The sequence below is a fragment of the Schistocerca piceifrons genome, chromosome 6 (genome assembly GCF_021461385.2).
Source record: "Schistocerca piceifrons isolate TAMUIC-IGC-003096 chromosome 6, iqSchPice1.1, whole genome shotgun sequence".
NCBI classification, from domain to species: domain Eukaryota; kingdom Metazoa; phylum Arthropoda; class Insecta; order Orthoptera; family Acrididae; genus Schistocerca; species Schistocerca piceifrons.
In genome coordinates this window covers 566,161,579-566,176,257 of record NC_060143.1, presented here as the reverse complement: position 1 = coordinate 566,176,257, position 14,679 = coordinate 566,161,579, and positions in this window count along the sequence as shown.

Below are 14,679 nucleotides of genomic sequence, written 5' to 3'. Positions count from 1 at the left end.
GGTGAAGTATCCATGTCAGTAGAGAATACAAACATTATTAGCCTTTGTTTTGTACCGCCGACTGTGGAACGATTTGTCAGTCAACAAATGACATCTGTGATGCTAATTTCAAATGTTTCTGTATGTACAGCAGTGAAAAATGTCTGTCGAACTTACATGACTTCTATAGATATGTCATATTTGCACCGTTTTCATTTTTATTAATTGAATTGATATGTGCTACGAAATGATATTTCTTTTCTTTTGGTTGAGACTGCCACAAAGTCATTCTCTTCAAGCACACCTTCGACATTAAATTCTCCTTCAAGGTGAAAACTCAAATTCTCATCACTGTCAGTCATCTGAAGAGTAGCAGAGCCTTCATAAGCTGTTCTCAGGCTGAAGTCGCCATCTGATATTTTTATAAATGGCCTTGCTGGGTGCTTCATTTTGCCAATTTGGTCAGTTTGCTTTCTTCTCATTTCCACATTCTAGAAGCTCATACTTCTCTGGGCTATCAGTAAGAAATCCTGTCGTTTCTCCTTTTCTTCCATGGTGAGCTGTTGTCCTACGGGTTGCTGCTTTTGGTAGACGTAGGAATTCCTTTGGTGACACCAAGCGTCTTGAACTATTTAAACACACTTCCAACTACTGCACTTCTTTGCCGTTGTACTGCAAAGATAAATAACCATTCTAGGGTCTGTGTAGGAATGTTGTATGGTTTTGCTGCAGCCAGAACTTCTGTGCCGCTTTGAACTACACAATTCACAGCCTTCATCATTTTTTCAGCGGGGGTTAAACCTACTGTGTCCAGACTAAGCCCCTGCCACTCTCGCTTCCCGCGAAGCAGACCGGTACAGCGGGCCCCGGACCGAGTAGGGGTCAGCCTGGCCGGTCGTCCCGGAAACACAACGCTTCCCAGAGACCACCAGGAGTCCACAGCGCCGCAAGAGGTCGCTACAGCCGCGGACCTCTTTCCTTCCGATCGACACGTGACTGCAAATAGAGCCAGCCATATCCATGTGCCGAGCAGTATTTAGGCTGGCGCAGGAGCCTGGAGAGGCACCAATCCCTTCAGATCCTTGAACGCCATGCTCTCCGCCTCGCCTATCGCATCCGTCTCCCCTCCCCCACGCGGATCCTGTACGACCTCATTCCGTTCCCCCACCTCCTCCTTTTCCTTGAACGGATACGGATCCTGTACACCTCCCGCAAACTCAATCCTCCTCACCCACTTGTCTCCCCATCCTCTCCCACCCCCGCCCGCTGCCGTGCCTGTATTCCCACGTCCCACCCGGTCTCCATCACTCCACCCTCCTTACCCTCTCCCAAGGTGGCTTCCGCCAGCTCCCTCTTCATGATGATGCCCTCCTCCCCTCCATCTACCCCTCCTACCAACTTTGATCCTCCCTCCCTCTTCCTGTGTTTGCTCCTTTGGGCACCCTCCCCCCTTCCCTCTCTCCTCCATTTCTCCCCACTCCTCCCCCGGGCTTCCCCTCCCCTGTCCCTCTACTCCTCCTCCCATCTCCTCAGCCATTGGCATCTTTGTTCTCCCCTCTCTCCCCCCCTCACCCTTCTTCCTCCAATTGGCAGGTCCCCGGACTCGCACACGCTACATGGACATTCGCGCGCCGGAGATCATCGCCATTAGTGTCTCGTGTGTGTCGTCGTGTTTAGTGTTCAGTGTTCACCGTCACACTCCATCGTTCACCAGTGCCATCGACATCTTCAGTGTTTGTGCTTCGTGTCAACAGTTTACAGTGTTGATTGTCATCGAGTGTGAACGGCTTCATGTTTTTTATGTTCATGTGTCTACTGTTTTTTCCCCGCCGTTTTGTTCCAACCCATGTGTCTTCTCTGTTTTATCATTGTACTATCTTTGGCTGAAGAGCGGCGTATTGTGCTGCTGCCAGCCTACCTGTTATTATACAGGTATTAAAATCACAATAAAGAAAAGAAAAAAAAAACCTGCAGAGGCGGTTCACTCCGAGCGAGCCCACTGGTGTCATCGTAACAGCCACGTCATCGTCCACAGCCGCCAGCGTACCGGAGCCATCCTCGCAGGGCCTCTACTCGTCCTCAGACTCAGGTGACGGCAACGTGGACTCCGCGCCGCTCTTCACGAGACACCCGGGGCTTGGCTCGGTGAAGTTGTATGGTTACTACAGACAGTTTATGTTTGGAGAAATCTCTCATTTAGTTATTGGTAGGCTTGGAGGATCAGTCGTACCTCACGAATATTGTTTTGTATATTTTGAAGAAAGACTTTAGTTTAAATAAAAACGCTATAACTCACACTCTGTGGTTTTCCTACCTGCGGACGGCGGATATACTAAAACCAAAAGTAGTTTTTATCTCCCCATAGTGAACGATTTTTGTTTTCTGCATATAACTTCACAGTGCCTCAAGAAAATTGCTCACTCTGCCCCATATTCCGTCAAGGCAAGTATATTTATACACCCACATACATATGCTATACTTATGTATTTAAAATCACGCATCATAAGTGCTTCCCTTCTCAATATTTGGTTTCTGCTAAATTATGGAGTACAAATCATTACTACAGACATGGAAAAATTTGGAGAGCAAGGCAGTAAAACCCAAGAGTCACAATTTCGGTAGTCCAGCATGATTGACAATCTTCTAAATGCTCAGAGTTCCTATAATCTCTTTTGTGCCTGAAATAATACGTACTTCGGACACCACCACCCCGAACAAACCAAACAACATGTAAAAAGACAAATAACCAATAACGAATCGTAATCAAAACTGCACAGATGCTCAGTGGATGGCAAGAACACGATCCAACAACTATTTCTAAACTTTACTGCAGCTGCTGCAAGTTTTACAATACCGTCTACCAGTGTGCTGGCTCCGTCGATACTGTTGGGGCGAAGACTGCAACTGCGAAGTCGCTGAATTACTATAAGTCTCTCAAATATCTTGAGCAGAATAAACTACTCAGAAGCTAGTAATACTAGAAGCCTTATATTTCCTCTAAATGATATACAACGCTTTCAAGACTGGCTCAACAACCTTTAAGGTGCAGCGCAGTGTGTCTTGTACTAACGTGCAATACCAGTATGATAGCTCTGTGCACTGGCTGACTGCGTTCAGTGGTGACTGCCAGCCTATAAGGCGGAATCAACTGCAATTATACTAGTAGTCAATGCAATGCCTATCGTGGACGCTGATGTCCTTCTGTAGCTACAGACTCTAGATCATACACAGCACAGTATTCAGAATCTAAGTCCCTATCTCAGAGCTACCGAACTTTGCGACTCTCCGCTTTAACGGCACAAGCCCTCTCTCCCCTGCCTCACTCTCTACGATCTTCTCTTGAGACAATCTTGCCGCCAAACTCTAATCAACGAATCCCGACGATGCAAAGGCCTCCGGCATCTCCTGCACGGAGTGATACAATTTCTCCACCTATCCAAAAATTTCTCTGTTCAAACAGCGGGCGTTGACCCTCAGCGTTTCCTGCACTTTCTTATGAACTGCCCAACCAGAGCTCAGCCCATTTGCCGCTAAAACAGCGCGCGACCGGGCAGCGCCAGAGCGTACATTGGACGCTCTCTGTCTGCTCGACATTTCCCCTCTCTCTCTCACCTGGAACCCGGCGGTGTTCTTTCCTTTTGATGCTGGCAGGTCAGTGGTCGCATCCCCTGGGACCCCCGGCCCCTGCACAATGCTCTTCCGGCGCTCGCCGGCCTTCGCCTACCCGGCTGCGCCCGTCCACTCCTCGCCTCCACTGGCAAATTTACTTTGCTTGCACCTACAGCATGCAACTAAATATTGTCATTACCAAAGCCCGTAATATTTCAGACCTGTGCTTAATCATCACGCATCTCTCTTTCTAATCCACCTAATAAGACTAATTAACCATTATATTGGTTTATTTACTTCAAATATGCAGAATAGCCTGCGAAATGAACGTCCCAAATGAAAGCCACCTTTCAAAGTATACAAAGCTACCACCCCAGCAGCCACAGTCAGCCGCCTCTTCTAGCTGACCAATCTCTTGCCAATGGAATTGGTATAGTCGAAGAGCATCTTGACACTGTATAACTGTTTTATTGTCATGTCTCCCAGTGAATAAAATGGTTCAAATGGCTCTGAGCACTATGGGACTTCTGAGGTCATCAGTCCCCTAGAACTTAGAACTACGTAAACCTAACTAACCTAAGGACATCACACACATCCATGCCCAAAGCAGGATTCGAAGCTGCGACCGTAGAGGTCGTGCGGTTCCAGACTGCAGCGCCTAGAACCGCTCGGCCACAACGGCCGGCTCTCCCCGTGAAGATACGGATGTTTCCTATTATTATTTGTTACTTTATATTTGTAACGACCCGCAGTTTGGATCAAGTCTCTTGGTCTTTTGGAGACTGTATTATTGCTTCGTTTTAGTGAGTCCAATAAACCATTTTAGGATTTGTGATTTTTCGAGTTTCTATTACGTTAGCGCAGATACTTCATTGGTGACGAGTTTGGTTAAGAGTTTCATGCGTTTGCTTGGTTGTTGTTCGCTATGGGTGGCGTTATTACAGGTGTTGATGAATCCCCACCGAGTCATCGCGCTCTTGGAAAGTATGCAACAAAAGAACAAGCTCAATATTCAGCGTTTACAGGCTCTGTCCATCCCCCCCCCCCCCCCCCCTCCACTATGGGGTGCCTATGCAGGGGTCCCACCCGGCTTCCCTGCTTCTGGGGCTCCATGCCGCGCCCCCTGCATTTTCCGCAAATTCTATAAATCCGTTGAGCCTTGGTGCAACAACGTGGCTCTTCTGGAGCAACACTTCATTGCTCATGATGTCACTGGTGACGTTCAGCGTCGTGCATTTTCTTTCTTCGCCTGTGTGGGCCCAGAAGTTTATTACCTCCTGCAATAGTTGCATCCCGATGCAGAACCTCATGCTCTCTCCTACGAGGCGTTGACTTCTAGCCTATTATTTTGACCGTCAGGTCCATGCGGCGGCGGCACGTCACAGCTGATTTGCCACTGGATGCCAAGCTAGTCGCACATCACACGACAGACGACCCGACCCTCCAGGCGCTGATGCACCACGATCCACATGGGTGGCCCTCAGACCGCCGTCAGCTGTCGCAGCCGCAGGTCCGCGCCTACTGGCAACGCTACCACGACCTGCCTGTCTGAGATGGGGTCCTCCTCACTTTGGGTGATAATGATCGTTGGCGGGTTGTGCTGCAGCCCTCCCTCCAGCAGTGGGTCTTGGAGCTGGCCGATCTCTTGCAGGTGGACTTGGTATAGTCGACGAACATCTTCACCTTGTAGAATTGTTTTATTGTTATCTCTCCCCGTGAAGAGTCGGATCTTTTCCATTATTATTTGTTACTTTATATTTGTGACGATTCGCAGTTGGGATCGACTCTGTTGTTCTTTTGGAGATTGTATTGTTTTTCGTTTTAGCGAGTCCAATAAATTGTTTTCGCACTTGTGTTTTTCCACGTTTATATTTTGCTAGCGCATATACCTCACTTGTCATCTATGACCCGTAGTGCACCCATAATTGGCTCGGCGCTGGTCTTGGATAGCACCATTTTGCCATGCACAGTATACTCCAACCACAGCGGCACGTGGAAAACTTACAAACTTACCCGCTTCGGAAATTCTTACACCCTTGGCCCGAAAGCCAATGATAATGCTCATTTGGATGTCAGACAGATGGCTTTGCTTCTGCATGATCAAAACGACTGCACTGTTTTTCGCGCCCCGCCCCCCCTCCCCCACCCCTCCGGCTTTTCATATATCCTCCACTGCTAGTGCTGCCACCCACCGTCTGTGGGTAGTTATTGTGAGGTAACGTCCAACACTGGCGGTGATCTGACTAACGTGACTGGTCCGCGCAGTTTCACTGACTCGCCAACGATGTCGAATTATCGACCGTTACCGTCTCAACAATAGGATGACCGGCATTGCCGAACTAGAAGGACCGCTACCGATCATTTTGACCGGTGAAGTTTTTCTTCTTCGTAATTAAATTTTGCCTGAGGCATTTAAGTCTCATCTTTATCTACGATAATGATGTAAGCTGAAGAAATCAGTTAATATTTATGCCACGGCCAGGACTCGATCTCGGGTCTCCTTGCTTTTTAGAGAGAAAAGATAACCACTGCAACACCGCACCACTATGCTCAACAGTGCTGCACAAACTACCCAAGTCGAAAGCCCTCCCCAACAAAATAAGCTGAGGATATGAGTTGACGTTTGTGTTGGGGCAGGCATTAGACTTCGGTAGCTGGTGCAGCAATGTTACCTATAATTCTGCGGTGGTGTAATGGTTAGCATTTCTGCCTAGTAAGCACCAAAACCCGGTTTCGAGTTCCGGCCGTCGTAAAAATTTCAATTTACTTCTTCAGCTTCCATTACTTTTCTTCTTTGTTTATAGTTTTACTTCTTAATTTAGTTTGGCATTGTCTCTTTACATGTCAGTAGTGCATTATTCTTGTCGTACAAATGCGTTATGCTCAAAAATGTCTATAGAAAGTGTATTATAGATAAGATGAAAGTAAATAATATATTGTAAATACAAAATGAAATCATATTTTTTATTTGTATGACTTTTACTTAGTCAAAATCCCAAACAGGTCATAAAAATATATTTAGTACGCAAAATAAAGGAAAGTTTACACATTATTGTAGCAATAACAAGAAAATAACGTTTTTTCCCTGAACGACATCTCTTCAGTCAGTCACCACCTCAGTAAAAACACTCTGTACACATGTACTGAACACTTCCACCACATGGACGACGTACGACTTTATTGCACTGCACACACAGATTTTTAGTTTTGTTCGATCTTTTACATCCTGCTATCTGCCAGGTCTACCGTACTGATACCTTACGTATCACAGTGGCCGCAGTGAATGTGTGAGGAGGTCCTTTCCTTGATTGTACATACACAGAGGATAGTTCCCCTACTAATTTGAAAAGAAACATCCGCAGGCTAGCTTTTCCTGGTCTGGTCTAGGACGTTGTCAGACACCTGCACATGCCTTGTGCGGCAGCCAGACTTGACACTGCACAGACGAGACATCTGGTCTGGAATATCAACTACAATTTAGTGGAACTGTAGAAGCTCACAGTTTCAGGAAGTTTCTTCTATGTTTGATCGTCCACTGCAGCTGAATGGTGAACTGTGTTCAATAGGAGAACATTTTTCTTGTTCTTCCCCTGACAGGAAGCAATTGTTGTAACACTAGTTTGTATAAAATACTATCATACAAAGATCCGGTAGTAGATTTCTCTGATGGAGGAACTTATCTTCCATTTTTCCTCAGTGTCCCCAACATGGTTGTGTTCTCCCGCTTCTGCTACACTGCAAGATGTTTGTCTTGGAACAAGTTGTCACATGTTAGGCTACATTAATTCCTTTGGAAGTATAACGTTGCGGGTCTATCACTATTGTTACTCAAATTAGGAAATCCATTCACCACATATTTATTATTGGCATATGCTGCAGGCCAGAACATGAAACCAAATTTGTCTAGTTTATTGCTCATGTTTTGTACACTACTGGCCATTAAAATTCTACACCAAGAAGAAATGCATTCATTGGACAAATATATTGGACAAATATATTGTACTAGAACTGACATACGATTACATTTTCACGCAATTTGGGTTCATAGATCCTGAGAAATCAGTACCCAGGACAACCACCTCTGGTCGTAATAACGGCCTTGATACGCCTGGGCATGAGCCAAACAGAGCTTGGATGGCGTGTACAGCTACATGATACCACCGTTCATCAAGAGTAGTGACTTGCGTATTGTGACGAGCCAGTTGCTCGGCCACCATTGACCAGACGTTATCAATTGGTGAGAGATCTGGAGAATGTGCTGGCCAGGGCAGCAGTCGAACATTTTCTGTATCCAGCAAGGCCCGTACAGGACCTGCAACATGTGGTCGTGCATTATCCTGCTGAAATTTAGGTTTTGGCAGGGATCGAATGAAGGGTAGAGCCACGATTCGTAACACATCTGAAATGTAACGTCCACTCTTCTAAGTGCCGTCAGTGCGAAACAAGAGGTCATCCAGACGTGTAACCAATGGCACCCCATACCATCACGCCGGGTGATACGCCCGTATGGCGATGACGAATACACACTTCCAATGTGCGTTCACCGCGATGTCACCAAACACGGATGCGACCATCATGATGCTGTAAACAGAACCTGGATTCATCCGGAAAAATGACGTTTTACCATTCGTGCACCCACGTTCGTCGTTGAGTACACCTTCGCAGGCGCTCCTGTCTATGATGCAACGTCAAGGGTAACCGCAGCCATGGTCTCCGAGCTGATAGTCCATGCTGCTGCAAACGTCGTCGAACTGTTCGTGCAGATGGTTGTTGTCTTGCAAACGTCCCCATCTGTTGACTCAAGGATCGAGACGTGGCTGCACGATCCGTTACAGCCACGCGGATAAGATGCCTGTCATCTCGACTGCTAGTAATACGAGGCCGTTGGAATCCAGCACGGCGTTCCTTATTACCCTCCTGAACCCACCGATTCCATATTCTGCTAACAGTCATTGGATCTCGACCAACGCGAGCAGCAATGTCGCGATACGACAAACCGCAATCGCGATAGCCTACAATCCGACCTTTATCAAAGTCGGAAACGTGATGGTACGCATTTCTCCTCCTTACACGAGGCATCACAAGAAGGTTTCACCAGGCAACGCCGGTCAACTGCTGTTTGTCTATGGAAACTGTCCTCATGTCAGCACGTTGTAGGTGTCACCACCGGCGCCAACCTTGTGTGAATGCTTTGGAAAGCTAATCATTTGCATATCACATCATCTTGTTATTGTCGGTTAAATTTCGCGTCTATAGCACGTCATCTTCGCGGTGTAGCAATTTTAATGGCCAGTAGTGTATATAGTGACACCGAGCTTTACATGGATAGAGCTGCTCATCTACGGTTACAGTGCAACCTGTTTTATACTTCTGAATACATTTAGCTATAAATGAATTCCAGACAGGAGTAGCTGCTGTGAAGCCATTGGTCTTCAGTCTTTTGGCACAGGTGCTCTTATCACCAAGACTTAAGAATAGCGTGACTTCTGTGAATTTACTTCTTCCCATAGCGTGAGAAAGAAATGGCGGTCTCCACACTTGAGACCACAGAAGTTTCAGGAGGAAATTCTTTCCTCCATGCTCTCCACGTGCATACAGTATAGTGCATACATTACAGCTATGGCAGCTTCCAATTGGGTAATAAATGTCAAGTACCCATGTTTCATCCTGGGCCCTAGTTACTGTAAATTTTTTAAGTTCTGTAGAATATTATTGTCTATCAACACTTGCCATGCACTCAAGTAACTGACTGTGACTATAAGTTTCTTAGGGTTAGACGTTAGTCCAGGAGTTTCTACCAACACGTTGCGACGCCCTAATCTCCCCAGATGTATTCCTCAGGGCAATTCGGGTTCACACTGTTCCGTCGGCTGCAGTATCTGCACTTCCAACTTCCGGCTGCTGAGCTAGACGGGATCTTTTCCGTTTTCTCCTCAGCTGCGGGTAGAACTTTGTAGTGCCAATGGAATCGAACGTGCAAGCACTAGGTTATTCGTATCTTGTTGTACAGGTTCTGAATATTCTTCTTCCGACACTGATGATTCGCCTTGTTCTGTTTCGTGGGGCTGATTTTCCGTGTCACCTTTATAATCTTTGTCATCTTTATCATCCAACATATTACATTCTAAAATATCTTCTCAGCATCACTTCACGTAATTCAGTATTTCTTTATCCGACACAAAAACACTAGCGCCCATAATAATGAGGAGAAGCGCTAAACTTCTGCGGAGCATAGCAGCGTACTGGCGGAGAACAGCAACTAAAGTAATTCCACTCATCCACTAAATACAGTAAAATGTAAAGAGAGAGAGGGAACGAGACCACAACGGAATAAACCGGGTGAAAAAATCGATTGTTGCGTCTTTACAGAGATGAACCGTAAAAGTTATTTCACGTGTCAGAATGACCGGCTGCGGTCCTTTAAGGTAAAAATGTTTATAATTCGTTCAGTTTCTGTAATCGACGCTTGTCTATTACATAAATTATAAAACATCAAGGAATGTTAAAGGTCATAAAAAATAAGGCACCTAAATTAAAAGTACGTTATTTATTAAATGTTTAACAACGCTCACCGGTAAGATTGACCAGTACGATCCTTCTAGTGTTAATCTGTAATTGGTCGGTAAATTATACAGTGGAATGTATTAATTGTTGACATTTCGTTAAGACTTCCTTCAGAAGACAGATGACGAACGAGAGGTGCTTCACGGTGGAACAGGTTGGACGGACCGGACATTAACGGAACTGTCTCTAGCAGAAGAAGTTTTTCTCACCTGTAGTCTACCTGTTTCTTGTCCAACTCGTTCTTCTCCTCTTCCGAGGCAGGTGACCAGCAGCCTGGAGCCCGGAGTGACTCGTACATTCTAAGAGCTCGCTACGCCTCACCCATGTAACTTGTCCATTCGTGACATGTAGGCCACTGTTTGCCTTCCAGCTCGACCCTCACATTTCAAGGCAATGATATTTTACGTTAAGTAGCTGGCCGATCAGTAGCCTGTCGGACTGTGGTGTTGAGAAAGTCGCAGAACGAAAATGTAGTCTCGGCTATACAACAGAGCACAGTCCGCGTCCTTACAAGTTAACGGAATTACGAACCATCTCGATTTTCAAGACCATATAAATCCTTACACCAGGAAATATAAAGCAATTTCATGATACTTTCTTCTTTAATCCTGTGTTTGCATGACTTAATTCCGCGGAAGAAATAAGATTTGGTAAGAACAATAACTGAATCGGTGAGCCGGAGAACGGTTCACGTCCCGGAAACTATTTTTTTTGTTGTGTTTTACTACACAGTAGGCTATCAAGTGTGGTCGGTAATCCAGTTTGAATGTACTGGAGATGATCCTTCTTCGAACTTGGTGATGTCGATGAGACAACTTGCATTCTGCTTACTGCGAAAGGATTGTACACTGAAGCGCCAAAGAAACAAGTATAGGGATGCGTATTCAAATACAGAGATATGTAAACAGCCAGAATAAGGCGCTGCGGTCGACAGTGCAATATAAGACACTGTCTGGCGCAGTTGTTAGATCGGTTACTGCTGTTAAAATGGCAGGTTATTCAGATGTGAGTGAGTTTGAACGTGGTGTTACAGTCGGAGCACGAGAGATGGGACACAGCATCTCCGAGGTAACGAAGAAATGGGGATTTTCCCGTACGACCATTTCACGACTGTACCGTGAACATCAGGAACCCGGAAAACATCAAATCTCCGACATCGCTACGGCTGGAAAAAGATCCTGCAGAGATCTGGACCAACGACGACTGAAAAGAATCGGTCAACGTGACAGAAGCGCAACACTTCCGCAAATTGTTGCAGATTTCAATTCTGGGCCATCGTGAAGCGTCAGCGTGCGAACCATTCAACGACACATCATCAGTATGGGCTCTCTGAGTCGAAGTCCCACTCGTGTAAGCTTGATGACTGCACGACACAAAGCTTTACGCCTGCCCTGGGCCCGTGAACACCGACATTGGGCAGTTGATGATTGGAAACATGATTCCTGGTCGGACGAGTCACCTTCCAAATTATATTGAGCGGATGGACGTGTACGGGTATGGAGACAACCTCATTAATCCATGGAGCCCGCATGTCAGCAGGGGACTGTTCAAGCTGGTGGAGGCTCTGTAATGGTGTGGGGCGTGTGCGCTTGGAGTGATATGGGACCCCCTGATACGATTCTATGCGACTCTGACAGGTGACTGTGGGTAACTATACCACCTGCATCAGTTCATGTCCATTGTGCATTCCCACAGACTTGGGCAATTTCAGCAGGACAATGCAACACCCAATACGCCCATAATTTCTACAGAGTGGTTCGAGGAACACTCTTCTGAGTTTAAACACTTCCATTGGTCACCAAACTCCCCAGACATGAACATTATTGAGTATATCTGGGGCCCCTTGCAACGTGCTGTTCAAAAGAGATCTCCACCCTCTCGTACCCTCACGTATTTATGGACGGCCCTGCAGGATCCATGGTGTCAATGACCTCCAGCACTACTTCAGGCATTAGCCGAGTCGATGCCACTCGCGTTGCGGTACTTCTGCTTGCTTGCAGGGCTCCTACACGATATTAGGCAGGTGTACCAGTCTCCTTGCTTCTTCAGTGCGTTATGCAAGTTTGTATTACTCATATTTACAGTGATGCAAGAGAATCGCAACACCAGGAAGGAGTTCTGCGACATAAACTGAAGCTGGTAGATAAACCCTATTCAAACTTCGCGCCTGTTGCGTTAAAATGGCATTCTATGAGGATGCAAATCAGGTTTACTTTAAATGCACTCTGTAACGTTTTTGCGCGTTACTTTGAGATTCGACGTGGTGAGCTGATATTAGTCAAGAACAGCTTTGAGGGGACAAAAATGCCATTATCAACACGTCACTGAGTTTGAACGAAAAGCTATTCCTTCTACGATATTGCAGAAGGACTTGGAAGGAACGTAGCCACTCTACACGATTGCTGGCAGCGGTGGTCACGGGAAGGTAAGGTCGAAAGAAGACCGATTTCCGGACGGCCACGTCGCACTGCCGAGAGAGAGGACAACCGTGTTCTGTGTTTGGCCTGTGGCTCTGGCGCAACTACACCGACAGCTTCAGCAGCAGTTGGCACCACAGTGACACAACGAACTGTTACTGATCGGTCACTTCGAGGACAGCTCAAATTCAGACGTCCTCTTGCGTGCATTGCACTGACCCCTAACTACCACTGCTTGCGACTTAAGTGTTGTAGAGCGAGAGATCATTGGAGGGTCGTGTTCTGCAGAAAGCTGGTTCTGCCTCAGTGTCAGTGATGGCCGACCTGACTGCGTGCTAGACACGCTGGACCTTCGCATGGAACTCTGGTCCAGGGTGCGACTGTGTATGAAAGCAGGAGCACTCCCGTCGTCATCCCGCACACCCTGACTTCTACATCAGTCTCACGATTCCACCTGTTGTGCTGTCATGCACGGGATGTTTTCCAACAGCACAATACTCGGCCACATACCTTTGTCGTAACCCAACATCCACTACAGATTGTCGACGTGTTGTCTTGGCCTTCTCAATCACTACATCTGTCTCCAGTCGAACATAATATGAGACATCTTTGGACTCCAACTCCAGCACCATCCACAAATCCATCCCTGTATTGACCGACTGAGTGCAACAGGCATGGAACTCCATACCACGAAGTGACATCTGCCACTGTACGAGACAATGCAGGTACATCTGCATGCTTTCATTCAACATTTTGGCGATTAAACCAGTTATTTTTGTAAAACCATTTCATGTTTGCAATGGCATATCTCACATTAACCTGTGATCTTGCAACGTTAATCTGTTAAATACGTTATCTAGACAAATACATTCCAGAAATTTCATTACTCTTCATTAATTACTTTTTGATGTTGCTATTTTTGCATCCGTGTATTGTGTTGAGTGTGTTATGAGCGCACAGCTTTATTCATAATGTATCCAAAATATAACCTCAACCAAAAACTGCAAAGCAAACAACGACAGGTATGCTTTAATCATCTTCATACTGTCCATCCTTGGCTGGCTACAGGCAGATACTGTAACAATTGTATAATACTCGTGGTAGTACATACTGAAGAACAACTCTAGCGTATACACTAGTTATGTCTATTCTGACCAGTAATGAGGCAACTGACATCACAGGTTGTGTTCAAAATGACAACTAGCAGTGGCAATATCCGCTTCCAGTCTAGTATGGAAGGACTGTTGCGCACGTGCTAGCATTTCAGTGGAAATATCCCAGTAGGCTGTGGTAATACGTCCTTGCGTATCATCAGGTGTAGTTGGTATGACCTTGTAGATAAACTCTCTCCGCTTTTCCCAAAGAAACAAGTCTACAGGCGTCAAGTACGGGGAATGGGCTGGCCAAGTTATGGGTCCTCTGCGTCCAGTCCAATGATTTGGAAACAATTAGTGAAGAATTGTAGTACTACTTCGTGAACTATGGATTGGACAGCCATAATGTTGGCTCCATAGGTTCCTCCTAGTCTGCAGAGCAGTATCTTCTACCATCTGTGGAAGATGGTCTGTACTGTGACATTCCACCTGATAAAGCGAATTGGTATTGTCAACAGACCAATAGTGCATCTTTCGGCAGTTTACCTGGCCATGATCGGTAAATGTCGCTTCATCACTAAACAAGGTACATGATACGTCGGGAGTATCTTGTAGTAATGCCAATATACAGAAGTTAACACGATTCTCGTAATCGTTTCCATATCGCTCTTGAGGGAGAAAAATACGACGGGGATGTAAGCTATGTCGATGGAGAATGCATAGGACATTTCCTCGACTCATGCCACTTCTTCCAGCAATTGCATGGGAGCTGAGGTGCAGATCAACTGCAACAGCAGCAAGAACATTAATTTCACCCTCTTCTGTCTACTACTTGTTTCCTTCTGTTACTTTGTCTAGGTGTTACACTACCACTGTCACGAAACCTATCGAAGAGGTTGAGAAATAACTGCCGAAATGGTTGACACATACTGAGATATCTTGCTGTATACACTGTACAAGAACGAACGGCGTTCTACCTACACTCTCCACGCACAATAAACTTGTCGACTTTTTCT